Source organism: Lissotriton helveticus, chromosome 7, assembly GCF_964261635.1.
Source record: "Lissotriton helveticus chromosome 7, aLisHel1.1, whole genome shotgun sequence".
In the NCBI taxonomy this organism is placed as follows: Eukaryota; Metazoa; Chordata; class Amphibia; order Caudata; family Salamandridae; genus Lissotriton; species Lissotriton helveticus.
In genome coordinates this window covers 146,745,701-146,761,389 of record NC_136068.1, presented here as the reverse complement: position 1 = coordinate 146,761,389, position 15,689 = coordinate 146,745,701, and the positions used below count along the sequence as shown (strand labels likewise).

Sequence of the window (15,689 nt, the reverse complement as noted above, 5' to 3'; positions counted from 1 at the left end):
AGGGTCTTCTTGAACCTTTCACAAGTCCATTGCAGTGTGGATGGGAGGGTGTGGTGAACTTATAGTTTACATCACACTCTTTCCACATGACAGGTATGTAGCGAGACATGAAGTTTGTACCTCTGTCTGACAAGACCTCCTTAGGAAACCCCACTCTGGAAAAGACTCCCAGAAGGGCCCTAGCTACTCCAGGAGCTGTAATGGTCCTAAGTGGAATAGCCTCTGGATACCCAGTACCATGGTCCACCACCACTAGGATGTAAATGTGTCCAGTTCTGTTGGAGGGTTTAAGGGACCAACAATTTCTATTCATACCCTCTCAAGGGAAACCCCAACCACTGGAAGCAAAATTAAGGGGACCTTTTTAGTGCCACCTGACTTACCTGTGGCCTGGCAAGTGACACAGGAGCAACAAAACTCTTTGGTGTCTTCAGACATTGTGGGACCAGTGAAAATGAGGGACAAGCCTGTCCAAAGTCTTGCTTTGCAGAAGATGTCCTACAAGGGGAATGTCATGTGCTAGGGATAGAAGAAACCCCCTGTACATTTGAGTAATACCCAACCTCCTGGTGGCACCAGTCTTGGGGTCGCTACTTTCAGAAAACCCAAGCCCATCTTCCCAATAGATCCTATGGGACCCACTGACATTCCCTGTCTACTCAGCAGCAGCTTGCTGTCTGCGCTATTAAAGAGAGCGGCAGGATTTCTGCTCCAGACTCAAGTCTACCCTGGAAGGGCCCCCAAGAATTCTGCTGTGTCAGTCCCATGTTCCTCTAGGGCAGTTCCTTCACAGGGGCTAGGATCATCTCCCTCAGGAGGCTGATCCTCACTGGGAGTCTGGGAGGAGGATAATTCATTATCCCTCTGCCCCATTTCTCAGGAGCTAACTGGTCCATTTTTCCAGGATCCAGGGCTTCCTCAGTCCCTAACTGTTTGGCCCGAGCCCTAGTAACAGCAAATGCACTGGCGGAGATACCCATCGACTCTTCATGTGTCCTGAACTCTACTTAATACCAGGCTGAAGTTTCTAAGTCATTGCCCAACAGACAGTCCACAGGTAGGTCTGGGCAGACCACAACTCTTTTAAAGCCAGTTATCCATCCCAGCTGAGATTTACAACTGCAAAGGAATGATCAGTCCTGACATTACTTGCATTGGTCACTTGGTTAAGTTCACCAAGTATGATTTGGTCCGGAGACACAAGTTTCTCTGTCACCATAGTGACACTAGTCCATGTGTCCCAGTATACCACAACTTACTGACCATTAATCAAAGGCTATTGCCTGTACTTGCCCAAGTTAGAGAGACTTAAAAGTAAAGTGGCAAGTTCCATGCCACTGTAACAGACAAGGACAACCTGAGTGGGTGTTCTGACTCAGCTAAACCCCAATTCAGAACCCAAGGCTAACTCTACTAATCCCTTAGGAGCTGTATTACTACTTGCACTGGTGCTAGTTGCCATATGGGCAGTAGTAGTAGCTTCTTTGGTGTTAGCATTAGAGCAATTGGCATGCCTTGCTCTGTGGCCTTCTTCCTTACACTGGTAACACCAAGGTTTCTTGCCAGAGGAAGAGGACTTTTGGTACCCATCCCAGAGGAAGATTTTTAAGGTACTTTGTGAATACTCCTTTTTTGTCTTTACCTTTCTCCTCACCCTTCTCTTGGAACTTAGAAGAATCTTGCTTCTTCTGGTCACCTCCACTTCCATTGTTTGTTTGTTTCACCCTGGTGCGAACCTATTTGTCTGCCTTCTTTCCCAATTGTTGGGCAGAGGTGAAATCAGAGTCCACTTGGAACTGGTGCAGCTGCTGATTTGGACAGTTATTAGGGATGTGGCTCCCTCATCAATAAATTGTTCAATCCCTCATAGTCATGCACATTACTTCCCTGAAGCCAGCCTTCCAGAGCCTTAATAGCACTATCTACAAGGTTAACCCAGTCTTCAGTGTGTGCCTTCTGTGTGTCCCTGAATTTTACTCTGTACTGTTTATTGGTAAAACCAAATCCATCTACGAGGGCCCTCTTCAAGACTGCATAGTTGTCAGCATCTTCCTCCTTGACAGTGAGAACTTTGTATCTGCCTTTGCTAGCAAAGGAGCGCCACAGGATAGCTGCTCACTGCCCTTGAGGAAAAATCTGTACTTTACAGGCTCTCTCCAGGGCAATGATCCAATAATGGATATCATTTCCTCCTGAAAAAGGAGAGGCTATTGTGCTCAGGGTCCTAGCATCAAAAGATTGCTACCTGACCCTAGGGACACTAGTGCTGCCACAATGGGATTCTACTCCCAAATTCCACCTAGCCCTCTGTACTTCCAAGGTTTCCTTGTCAAGGACCAGTTGTTCTTGCTTAATTTTGACCTTGGCTTGCTCAAGCAGGTGGTATTACCTCTCTAATGAGCCCCCCCCCCAACACTAGAGATGGATGTCCTTATGTAATTATTAGAGTCATTGGAATTAACAGAGGAGGATCTAGACCTTCCCTTTATTCTCTGCACCCTCCCAGGAGGAATATAGGGAATCCTACCTCTAGGGACACCCTCTGTACTATTTCCTGGGAGATCAGAGTTCACAAGGGTGGAGTCATCAAGACTCCTCCTGGTCATGCTCAGAATTATTGTCACGGGAGTGACTCACGCCTGGCCCATCTTCTGGAGCAACTTCAAGAGAGGAAACGGGTCCCCTGCTACTGTTTGAATGATAACATAATTAGCATTGAGTGAGCGCCCCTCAGACCTCTGGGCCCCAGTGCCACGCTACCTGCTGCACCAATGGCCCCTACCACACACATACATATGTAAACTAAATGACGTTTGTGAGGAAGAAAGTGCTCAACCTCACCCACTTTAATTCTGAAGTACTTTTTCCTACGGGAGGCTGGCCGCTGATCACAGAAGGTGAGTGTCACAGAGCTACAGACGGTAAATAACACACCCCATAGATATCGGAAGGACTGAAAAGACATTGAATGAAAGCTATTACTATTAACAGACCCAACAGACAGCCCCCTAGCCATGGATTTTGGTTCCCCTTCATATTGGAATTCGCTTCTGCTCGAGCAAAGCATGAAAAACGTAAAATGTAAGGACGTAATGCATTGTAGTATGACTAAACTGCGATCTGTGGCGTAACTATGTTACAATGGGCCTTAATACAAACAAAAAAAAGCCGCTATCCCCGATTTAGTTGTAAAAGGGCGCCATAATTGACCTTCAGTGGGCATTTCACAGCCTGGGGTCCCGGCCCCACTGCACCTGCTGCATCATTTATAACCCTGCCCATAACTGTGATGTAATTATAAATGGTGCTGGATATTGTCTCACTTTCCTATTCGCTGTTAGGATAGATAGCATTGTCTCTCTGATCGGCTACCCTGTCCTTTCTCGTGTTTGCAGCCGCACTTTGTTTTGCTTGGTTCCTGCTGTCTCTCGCTCTGCATTGTAGCCCGATGCAGAGTACACAGATGTGTTTCTCCAGTGATTGTTCGTCGTTATTGGCGAACAGGTGGACAGATTAGCACAAGAATGAGGTTGTTACCCCGAGACACCGTTCAACACCGACACATCAAATGCATTTCAGCAATAGTCAGTCAGCGGGGCGCCTGCACATCAAAGCGCCAGAAAACCGTTGGATGTAAGCGCGCTTTATAAGTAAGTTCTTTTACATAACATAACATAACATAACATCACCACAGGATGACGGATGAATGACAGAGGATGTTTCACAAAGGGACGCGCACTCACACCTTTTAACTCGCTCTACAGCGCGCTCTTTGTGTGCTAGAGGGCCGTGGGAAGAATATATTACACCTGACCTCCAGTCACAAGATCGTGTTTCCATGGGTATACAGGGTATAGGAACTCGGAATTAAAATAGCAGTCAAATGTGAATGCGCCGCTCATCAGCACAGTGTTTGAAGTCGCGGTTTCTGCACCCCAGGTTTCATTTACTTCTTTTCTGACATGTAAGGACTTGTTCGCTGAGCTTCTCTTGCACACAAAAAAGTGATCTGAATGTATACAATAACAACTGAAAAGCAATTGTTCTCAATAAAAACGCCTCTAAAGGCACAAAACAAGCGCATTATTTGCTGAAAAGGATCAAATAAATGAAATGCAAGTACGTAAAATAAAATGGAAGGGGCAAGCAACGCCGCACTGAATTTTTTTAATTCACCTTTTTGCTGACTCTTATTTTTCTGTTACATTTGATGTGACTTTGTATGTGTGAACATATATGTATATACATGACGTTGTGTGCAAAATATGGACACCCAGAGTTGCTCACCGAACACTTTTTAACGAGGCATGTAATAAGCATTAGTCCTTCTTTATGGCAGACACGCTGGTGAGAATGGCAGCAAAATGGCCACATTTGACTTAAACAAGACGTCAGCGGTTCTTTCATTGAGTTGCTTCCCTGTGAAATGAATCCAAAAAAGAACAAGCTCGCGAGTGGTGCGCGCACGTGTGCCACAGCGGGATATGTGGTTTCAATTATCACGCCCGTGTCTGGGCACGATAACTGAAACCACATGGCAGCGGTGTGCGTAATAGACATCAATAGGACATGGGCGGAGCAATGCACCCGCCTTAAGCCAATTGTGTGCTGTCTTTGAAAAAAGACACACGCAAAGGCCAATAGCATGGGCCAAAAGGAAAAGCACACGCACGAGCGTGTGTGATTCCTAGGTCCGTTTTCGAACCCCCTACATGAGGTCTCTCGCAGCGCGAGTAATGGTTTACACTGCAACGCTAGGCGCGAGACTTAAAAATGGGGCCCAGAAAAATATGACCCGGATTAGCAATCTCTACCCAAGCTAAATGATTTCTCTAATGATACAAAAACACAAATCAAAAATGAACATTTCTGAACAATTTTTTTTTAATGGAGATATATCAATGTGCCTCGTGCCACTGTGCCTGCTGCACTGTTTTTTGCCAGGCCCTATCGCTACAACAGTTATCATTAGATAAATGATTGCCAGCATCTTCTTTATCGTATAAAATAAGTGGGGGTTTTTGTGGAAAACTTTTACTAGAAACTCAAGTTTTTGGTAAATTTTAAACTATATTTGATTCAACCTTGAACCAGCCTTCTATGATCCAGGCCATGCTCGCTCGACCATCCTGCTCGGATCAGTGAAGAAAAGAAATCAGGTGTGGCTTTTCATCTCAGGCCAAGTAGCCAACCTGCTGGTCCCTAAAGAACAAGTGCAGGCTCAACTCTGATACAGCAACGCGGACGTGGCCCCTGCAACTTCAGGAGCTGGAAAAAAAACCTGACGAGTCAGGCAACACTGCGACGATATGTAGTACTGACTGCATTTGTGCAGCGTGTTAAACCCATTATTTCTACAGCACCATACGCATGGTCCGACAGCACCAAAAAGCTCATAAATAGGAGGGGGAAAAAGAAACATCAATCAACTGCAAGAGAACCCAGTGGGGGCTTTGCAAGGCTAGTCACTAGTGGAAAGGCGGGGCATCTTGCTATCAGCATTACCAACAAAAAAACTCAGAGACCATGGAGACTGAAAGATCGTACTAAATGTGCGGAACCGCCAGAGCTTTCTGTGCGAATGAAGTCTAGCGCCTGCAGGGCAAATACCAGGCGCATATCAAGAATACCGCAAAGAAGCTGATCCATAACTGTGTTCATGGGGGAATGTCTGTCTGTATTTTACTGACGTGCACCTGTGTGTGGTGATAGGCGGTACGGGAAAGTAAAGTGCCCATTTCATCCACCGCCACACACTCCCGGCACCACCTTTTTCTCATTCTTCTAGGCTCGTTTTCATGGCTGCTTCCCGCTCTTGTCGCTGTCTTTCCGTCTTTCTCTTCCTCTTTCTTTTGTCCTTTTCTGACGGACTCTCTTTTATTCTGGGGCTGATGAAAAATAAATTCCAGGCGCAAAAATTATGCCTCACCTGCTACACTGGCTCACATCCATCCAGCTGTACTTGCGTTTCTCTCACGAGCCGTTCACTTCTGGTGCTTAATCTGGAAAAATCATTTTAAAAATGCAAGGTGCGGTCGTGCGTAAACTTGCGTTTATTCCATATCATCCTTCTGTTCCAAAAAAACGTCAAGTGCGTCTGTGTATGTCAGTGATTGCAAGTGTGCAGTTGTGCACAAACACGCGTAAGTGTATCTCTGGCTAGTGGTTGGGTGCGCATGCAGCGAAGGCCGGACACGGTTTTAGACTGGCTGCTGGCCCAGTCATACACTTTTCATTTTGTTACTGTCTCCAGATTACAAATGAGGCCCGTGTTCATCTGCAGGAGGAGACGCCCCTCTTTGAGTTTACCTCAGGCCGGTCCAGGGCTCACAGGGTGACGGGGAGCCGGGCGTGACTCACTCATATTTCCCGCCATATCAGACAAGCCTCCAGAGAGAACTCCTGGTCAGCAGTCCCTCCGCCCTCGGTCCCGTGACCTCGATTGTTGTATTTAATAATAATACTGGTGCGTTGCCATATTTCGCCATGGTTTCAATAACAAACAGAGCTGGTTTCCAGGGCCCACTGAACGATCGGCTGAGTGTATCCGCTGTATATCACAGGGAGCCATCTCTGGGCCTGGGAAAACAGACCCTGTTTACTTATTGATTTTCTGCCCGGATGGGACAAAGGCACGAAATCTACTCATTAAGAAAAAAGGCTTTGTGCGGGAAAACTGCACTGAGGTCTAGGCGCGTGCACGTTTGCTGTTGCCACTAGTTCTCGAAATCCTCCCAAAACAAGACGTCAGCATGTCTTTTATTTAGTTGCTTCCCTCTGAAATTAATCTAAAAAAGAACAAGCCCGCGAGTGGTGCGCGCGCCACAGGGAGAAATGTGGTTTCAATTATCGCGCCCATGTCTGGGCACGATAATTGAAACCACTTGATGGCCTGTGCTCGTTACAGATACCAATAGGCCATGGGCGGAGCAATGCGCCTGCCTTTGGCCAATGGCGACCTGTCTTTTATAAAAAGACACACGCAAAGGCCAATAGTGTGGTCAAAAAGGAAAAGCACAAGGACGAGCGTGTGCGATTCCTAGGTCCGTTTTCAAACACCCCTCAAGAGGTCTCTTGCTGCGTGAGCACTGCTGCGACTGCAATGCAGGCGCGAAACCGAAAAAGTATTTATATGTGCCAAATGTTGGTGATGGTTTTTCATCTAATCACACCTAGATTAGCTGGTAAAACAGTGCAGGATGAAATCTCAACCTCTGCACACCAATGTTGGAGACTGGCTTGGTATACGGTGCACCCTTACCTAAGTGAAGCACTTTGCACTAACCCAGACAACTCTTATGGTGGTTTTAGTAGTCATAAACAACCACAAAAGCTCTCAACTGGTAGCTGTGGAGAGCAGCCTTTAGGCTTAGTCCAGATGGAGTGTTAAGAAGCTTGTTTTCCCAGATCTTATCATGTAGTGTAGGTTAAAGGAAAAAAAACACACAGTGCAGTTACAAAAGTATGTCTATTTATTACACAACACTCAATAACACATTGGTATATGTAATACTGGGACATATAAACATAAATACACAATAATACTTCAATTGCAAAAGTTATGTAAGCACAATAGACAGTGGTCTCCAGATGGAGACAACAATAAACTAAGAAAGTGGAATGTGAACTGCGACCGAAGTCTGGACTTGTAACAGGAGAATCTGAAGAGCTGGGGATACTAGGAGCCATCCAAAGTAAGTACCCAGGAGACCCACAGAGACTACTTGCAGAGTGGAAACACTGCCACGTACTCAATAGTGTCAACGGGAAAGTTGTGGTTTCAGTTTTGAAGAAGAAGACCCATCCGAGTGGACCCTGAAGAAACCCCGTGGAAGAAAGAAAGTAGTGGAGTCAACCCACTCGTGGATACACAAGAAACCAGGATATCTACATCAGGGTAGCCCGGTGCATAGGTGCGAAGTGACGTCGGAAACTACCTTAGACCACAATGGAGGACTTCAGTAAAGATGCCACTGGCGAAGACTGTGCAAGAGTACGGTGGAATCCAAAGGTGGAATCTTGAAGAGAAGAACCTGTAGGAGGAGGGGACAAAGTCTATGCCACTCAGAGGTGACCAGAAGGCAAGTAAGAGCAATGCAGCTATGAGGATCAGGCAACGCTGAGGAAGACCAGTAGCCGTGCACCAGCTGTTCCACATTGGGGGTCGAGAACCTGGGGGTCAGTGTCCGGCCGGAGTGCCACAAGCCTTGGCAGCAGCAACAGACGTGGTAAATGATGAAGGAGCAACATTGGCACCAACAAGGTCCAAGACACCCACCAAGTGCAGGAGAGTCAGAGCAGGGGCCCGAGCAAGCAGGGGGGACCACTGAAGCAGGAGAAGATCCTCGAGAGGGCACACAGGCCAAAGGAACAGGAGTCACAAGAGCACTTCGAGCAGCTCATCAAGGATGAAGGCCCACAGTGCAGAGGATGCGGTGAGGACGAAAATCTTGTTAGGAAGAGATGCTGGAGGCTGGAGCTTCTTGTGGCCCAAAGATCTCTGGAATGCAGATCTCCAGAGTGCAGAGCCAACAAGGCTTGGCAATAGCAAGTTGATGCACTGCACAGGGTTTCAGTCCTAGCAGTTCAGATGAGGGATACTGGCCTCAAAACTGCTAAGAGGACAGGTCAGGCATCAAGGAAGTTCCAGAACCACTACCTGTGCTGCTGAGCCTTTTGAAGTCCGTGGTACGTCAGGAGCAACACACTGGTCCGCTTAGTTGGGGTGCCTGCAGATGAAGGGGAGTGACTCCTTCACTACAATGGAGATTCCTTCTGGTGTGTTTGATGCCACCAGTCCTGGAGAGGAACCTTGATGAAGTAAAGGCACAGACGAAAAAGACTTGCAGCACAGCGAGACCAGGAGCAGCACAAGTCTTCCTTGGTGCAGTCGTGGTTCCAGGCGAAGTCCAGCCAAATCCAAGTGTAAAGACGGTCGAAGAGTGACGTGGTTTCAGGCTTGAATTTTGGCCCAAGATGAATCTTAAGACCCACCCACATGTAAACCCTTATATAGCCTAAGAAAGGTGTTAGGACGACCCAGGGGTCCCTCCCAGAGGATGGGCTGGACAGAGTGGAAGATACTCCCATGTCCTTTGTCCAGTTTCACACCAAAACGGGAGCCAAGGGCTCCCTGAACTGGCTCAAACCGAAGTATGCATGGAGTGCGCACCAAATGTGCCCCTCAAAGCAGTCTGGTTGTGTGGCAAGCGCCCCACCCTGTCTGGCAGGTGGTCACACCTCCCTGTGACAGGAAACCTATTGTTCTACCTTCCTCTGCTCGAGCTCAGCTCAGCAGCAGGATGGCAGAATTTTTTCTGTGGTCGGCAGCAGCATTTGCTTGCTAGTAGACACTGAAAGGTTGTTATCGGGAGTACTGGGGCTTCCCGAAGCAGCCCCACAGAGCATGGAATCATACCTCCAACACCTGTAACAATGTTGAGGTATGATTCCAACATGTTTGGTTACAAACATGCCCCAGTTCAGCACAGCCACTATATTGTTAGCCACTGCGTAATGACGGACAGCCACTATATGTAAACAAATGGCTGACTGTACTTACAAAGCCTGGGTAATTGACTCCAGGGATTGTAGAGGTGTCCTGCTCGTGCAGGGGCACCATCACATTTATAACCCAGCACCCTTGTCTTCAAGATTGAAAGGCCTGCCTTAGGGGTGACGTACAGATTTTAATTGTGGTGATCTCAGATATAAGGAATCTTATATCTGTCGTAAGTGGTGCTACCACCAGCTTACACAGGCTGCAATGGCAGGCCTGTAGTCACACTTTGAGTGGTCTCTCATAGGTAGCACAATACATGTTGCAGCCCATGGGAGACCCCTGGGATACCAAAGCCCTGGGTACCTTGGCATCATTTCTAGGGACTTACAGGGGCACACCAGTAGCCAATTGTGGATTTACAGAAGTACTTGCCATGACAAGTTTAGGCAGGAAGCACAGTGACTGGGATCCTGATAGCGTGATTCCTGTCAGACTAGTCCAAAAAAACATAGAAACCAGCAAAAAGTGGAGGTAACTATGAAAGCAGATCCTACTTTCCTACACTGTTCAACATGTTTACATACATTACATGTAAAATAGCTGCATTTAAAAATAGTGCCTGTGTTTTCAATGTACATAAACTTTATTGAACAAGTTAAGTAAACATTATTGTGGTGTTATACTGTTTGTAAGGACACATGCATGAAACAAATGAAGATTGTGTACTGAACTGAAAATGGAAGGGAAAACTAACAGTGAACAGCATCACAGAGCACAATGAAAATTACCAGAAACAGAAAAGTCCCAATGGAAGGGAGGTGAGAAAAACAACAAAAGAGAATAATGCCCATGAAAGTTATTTTTTTGAAGGGAAACTTAAAATGTGCTTTTTGAGCATTTTTAATAGCAGAATCTTTACATGTATTTCTCTCCCAGACAGAGGTTGGTGTGGGCTCCCTCACATGAAAGTTAAATGTTGGAAAGTCGGGGTCAATTGCTGCATCACAAAGGCATGATAGTTAAAAGTTGCTTATCTTGAAGTAGTGTAAGGTAGTCATAAACCAGTAGAGAACTGTCCTCCAAGAGTTTAATGGTTCACATTCAGCACTGACTGCAGGGTAAAAATGTATGGCAGCAGGATGGCACGTGTGCAGGCGCTCAAGCGTACACACAGGAGAGGACACTCGTGACATACCTGCACACTGTTGGAAATTCAGAAAAATAGCTGACAAAAAGCTTTCTCTGAAAGATGAGAGAAGCTTCAAAAACACAGTATGAAGTGTGGGAAAAAAGGAACTGACGACAACGCGCTGGAATGGAGCAATTTTAGACCCAGAGCATCACTGTCAGATTGAAACAGTGTCATCGCAGAGCCACACGCGTCATCTTCGAGAACGCAGAGGTACTACAAAAAAAGTTTCCAGATCCAGTCTGACCCCTCAGGAATATTCAACAAGCATTGGCATAGCCAATAGGTCTCGCCTTTGGGACCTTCAATCAATCAATCATAGCATTTGTATAGCGCGCTACTCACCCGGAAGAGTCTCAAGGCGCTTGGGGGAAGGGGTCCGCTACTGCTCGAACAGCCAGGTCTTGAGTTGTCTCCTGAAGGCGAGGTGGTCCTGGGTCAGCTGGAGGTGGATGGGGAGGGAGTTCCATGTCTTGGCCACCAGGTAGGAGAAGGATCTGCCTCCGGCGGTGGCTCTTCGGATGCGTGGTACGATGGCGAGGGCGTGGCTGGTGGACCGTAGCTGGCGGGTGGGCGTGTAGAAGGTCAGGCGGTCGTTGAGGTACTTGGGGCCCAGGTTGTGGAGAGACTTGTGTGCGTGGGTGAGAAGCCTGAACGTGATCCTCTTGTCAACAGGGAGCCAGTGCAGGTCCCTTAGGTGGCCGGAGATGTGGCTGCGTCGGGGGATGTCCAGAATGAGACGGGCAGATGCGTTCTGGATGCGTTGAAGTCGTTTCTGTAGCTTGGCTGTGGTTCCGGCGTAGAGGGTGTTTCCGTAGTCCAGTCGGCTGGTGACGAGGGCCTGGGTGACCGTCTTCCTGGTTTCGGTTGGGATCCATCGGAAGATCTTGCGAAGCATGCGAAGGGTATGGAAGCATGATGAGGATACGGCGTTGACTTGTCTGGTCATCGAGAGGGAGGAGTCCAGGATGAAGCCCAGGTTGTGTGCGTGGTCGGTTGGCTTGGGGGCGGTGCCCAGGGAAGGGGGCCACCAGGAGTCGTCCCAGGCGGAGGGTGATGGTCCCAGGATGAGGACTTCCGTCTTGTCTGAGTTCAGTTTCAGGCGGCTGTTCTTCATCCACTCGGCGACGTCTTTCATCCCTTCGTGTAGGCTAGTTCTGGCGGAGTCGGGGTCTCTGGTGAGGGAGAGGATCAGCTGGGTGTCGTCGGCGTAGGAGATGATGTTGAGGTTGTGTTGGGGTGCGATGGCGGCTAGAGGTCTCATGTAGATGTTGAAGAGGGTGGGGCTGAGTGATGATCCTTGCGGGACTCCACAGATGACTTCGGTGGCCTCGGATCGGAACGGGGGGAGGCGGACTCTCTGTGTTCTTCCGGCGAGGAATGAGATGATCCACTTCAGCGCCTTCTCTTGGATGCCGGCGTTGTCGAGGCGTTGGACTAGGGTGCGGTGGCAGACAGTGTCGAATGCTGCAGAGAGGTCCAGGAGGATGAGTGCCGCTGTTTCCCCGTTGTCGAGCAGGGCTCGGATGTCGTCGGTGGCTGCGATGAGGGCGGTCTCGGTGCTGTGGTTGGCTCTGAAACCGGACTGCGAGGGGTCGAGGGATCCGTTCGACTCGAGGAAGGCGGCAAGCTGTTTGTTGACGATCTTCTCGATGACTTTGGCCGGAAAAGGGAGGAGCGAGATGGGTCGGAAGTTTTTGAGGTCAGTGGGGTCCGCTGTTGGTTTCTTCAGTAGGGCGCTGAGCTCGGCATGCTTCCAGCTCTCCGGGAAGGTGGCGGTGTTGAAGGAGGTGTTGATGATGTCCCGGAGTTGGGGTGCGATGGTGGAGTCGGCCTTGTTGAAGATGTGGTGGGGGCAGGGGTCGGTTGGAGAGCCGGAGTGGATGGTGTTCATCGTGCGGGCTGTGTCTTCGGTGGTCACCGTGGTCCAGGTGCGGAGGGTGGCAGTGGGGTTCGTTGGTTCGGTGGGTGGGTGCGTGGATAGTGCGCCGAAACTGTTGTGGATGTCGGCAATCTTGCGGTGGAAGAACGAGGCGAGGGAGTCTCAAAGATCTTGTGAAGGGGTGATGTCGTTGTTGCCGGTGCTGGGGTTGGAGAACTCCTTGACGATGCTGAAGAGTTCCTTGCTGTCGTGGGCGTTGTTGTCCAGTCGCACCTTCAGTGATTTCTTCTTGGTGGTGCGGATGAGCTGGTGGTGCTTGCGGGTGGCGTGTTTGAGGGTGGTCATGTTGTCAGTGGTCCGGTAGTGGAGCCAGGCTTTCTCGAGGGTGCGGCAGGTCTTCTTGGAGTCCTTGAGTTCGTCGGTGAACCAGGGGGCTTTCTTGCTTCTGGGTCTGCTGGGAGGGTTCTTCAATGGTGCGAGGTCATCGGTGCAGGCGGTCAGCCACTGCGTGAAGTTGCGGGCTGCTTCGTTGGCGACCGATGTGCTGGCGGGGGGGTTCTGGCTGAGGGAGGTGGTGAGCTGGTTGGCGGTGATCTTGCTCCAGCTCCTGTGAGGAACCTGTTGCGGGAGGTGGTGGGTTGTGGTTTTTCTGAATCTGAAGTGGACGCAGCTGTGGTCGGTCCAGTGGAGTTCGGTGGAGTGGCTGAAGCTGATATGCTTGCTGGATGAGAAGACGGGATCAAGTGTGTGGCCGGCGTAGTGGGTGGGGGTGTTGACCAGTTGCTTGAGGCCGTGGTTGGCGAGGTTGTCCAGCAGGGTGGCGGTGTTGCGGTCCTTGTTGTTCTCCAGGTGGAAGTTGAGGTCCCCTAGGAGGATATAGTCGGCGAGGGGAGGGCGTGTGGGCTGATGAAGTCTGTGATGTCTTCGCTGAATTGTGTGCGTGGTCCTGGAGGTCTGTAGATGAGGGTGCCTCTGAGGGTCGTCTTTGGGTCGGTGTGAATCTGGAAGTGGAGGTGTTCGGCGGTGGCGAGGGTGTCGTCGGCGTCGGTCGTAATGCGGATGGTGTTCTTGTGGACGATGGCGATGCCTCCTCCGGTCTGGTTGATGCGGTCCCTCCTGATGATCTTGTATCCGTCCGGGATGGCGATGGCGATGTCGGGGGCTGAGGAGGCGTTCATCCATGTTTCAGTGAGGAAGGCGATGTCTGGTGATGTTGTATCGAGGAGGTTCCAGAGTTCTACGGCGTGTCTGTGGACGGAGCGGGTGTTGAGCAGCATGCACTTGAGGTCGTTGCTGGAGTTTGGCTTGGCGGGCGTGGCGCAGGATCGGAGGCAGGTGAACTTGCAGGTTGTGCAGGTGAAGGGTCCGTGAGTGCGTCTTGGGGCGGCTCGGCAGCAGGTGGGGTTTCGGCCGGTATTGAGTGCGTTGAGGGCCGCGGCGTCGTAGGTCTGTCGGGTCGACTTGCATCGGTGGGGACCAGGGATCCTGGCACTGGGCGCGGCCCAGGCGCAGACGGGCTTACCTTAGGCGCGCCTTCGGTGCACAATCGGCGCGCCTGCTGCGCGTACGCGCGGTCGCCATTCATGGCCAAGTGGGAGGGATGGAGGAGCAGCTGGGAGGCGGGGAGGGCACAAAACGAAAAGGGGGCATGGCCGCTTGGACGGCGGCGGGAAGCGGGGAGCAGGGCTGGCACAGGGGGACTAAATAACAGGCAACAATACAATAACGTGCAGGGGACAGCAGCTAACAACAGTCAAAGGCAAAAAACAGTTAGGAAACGAAGAGTAAATCACATACACGCAAAGTGCGGCGGAGGGGCAGTACAATACAATAGCTTGCAGGGGACAGCAGCTAACAACAATTAAAGGCAAAAAAACAGTTAGGAAACGAAAGGGAACGAAGGGTAAATCACATACACGCAAAGTGCGGCGGAGAGGCAGGGAACAGTCAGGCAGGCACAACGAGGCTGCGGGCAGCAGCGAGGCGAGGGGCACACACACAGCTGGTGGCCGTGCGGCGCGGGGGTGTCCTGGGAACAGGTCACACTCACCTGCGCCGCGCGGTAGCCATTTATGGCCAAGTGGGAGGGAGGGAGGGAGGAGCAGCTGGGAGGCGGGAGCGGGGAGGGCACAAAACGAAAAGGGCGCGTGGCCGCTTGGACGGCGGCGGGAAGCGGGGAGCAGGGCTGGCACAGGGGGACTAAATAACAGGCAACAATACAATAACTTGCAGGGGGCAGCAGCTAACAACAGTCAAAGGCAAAAAACAGTTAGGAAACGAAGAGTAAATCACATACACGCAAAGTGCGGCGGAGGGGCAGTACAATACAATAGCTTGCAGGGGACAGCAGCTAACAACAATTAAAGGCAAAAAAATAGATAGGAAACGAAAGGGAACGAAGGGTAAATCACATACACGCAAAGTGCGGCGGAGGGGCAGGGAACAGTCAGGCAGGCACAACGAGGCTGCGGGCAGCAGCGAGGCGAGGGGCACACACACAGCTGGTGGCCGTGCGGCGCGGGGGTGTCCTGGGACCTTATAAGTGTTTAGTTATCCAGCACAATATAATTGGTGCAACAACATCAAGTGTTGCATGGCTAAACGCTTAAAAGGTCCCAAAGACGAGACCTATTGGCTATACCAATGCTTGTTTTGAGTGAGTGGCTCGTGCAGGTATGCCACTGTGAGGTACAGTTGCCGGGAGTGATTTTACCGGAGATATGCCTTTCCGGGACTTTGGGTCTGATGCAGATTATTGGCTACAGTCAGAAGTGACCACAAGAGGGCGCCAGATTGCACCTGCCTTTGAGAAAGCTTTGCTGATAGAGGTAGGGAGGTGCAAAAATAGTATTCGGTCATGGAAACATAAAACTACTTGCACCTGGGCTGCGATTAGCAGGGCAAGAAGAAGGGTGAGCAGCACTCACGTCTATGCTTGCATCTTCCATTTGCCCTTAATTAAACTTCATCTTGGTTTCAAGCATTTTCTTGCATTCTCCCCATGAGGTTTTTCTAAGGACATTCCAATATTTATCAAATCAATAACGTAGGTGTACTACGGTTCAGAACACCTCCAAGGATCGAACAGAGTGTTTCTCAAGTAAGGGACAAGAAAA

At 49.9% G+C, this 15,689-nt stretch overlaps 1 protein-coding gene across 4 annotated transcripts in view; it reads right to left on the bottom strand.

Moving 5' to 3' along the window:
• Positions 1-15,689, bottom strand: part of SYCP2 (synaptonemal complex protein 2) — a 2,783,385-nt gene that overhangs the window by 2,038,534 nt on the left and 729,162 nt on the right. The gene's annotated exons all lie outside the window — the stretch shown is intronic.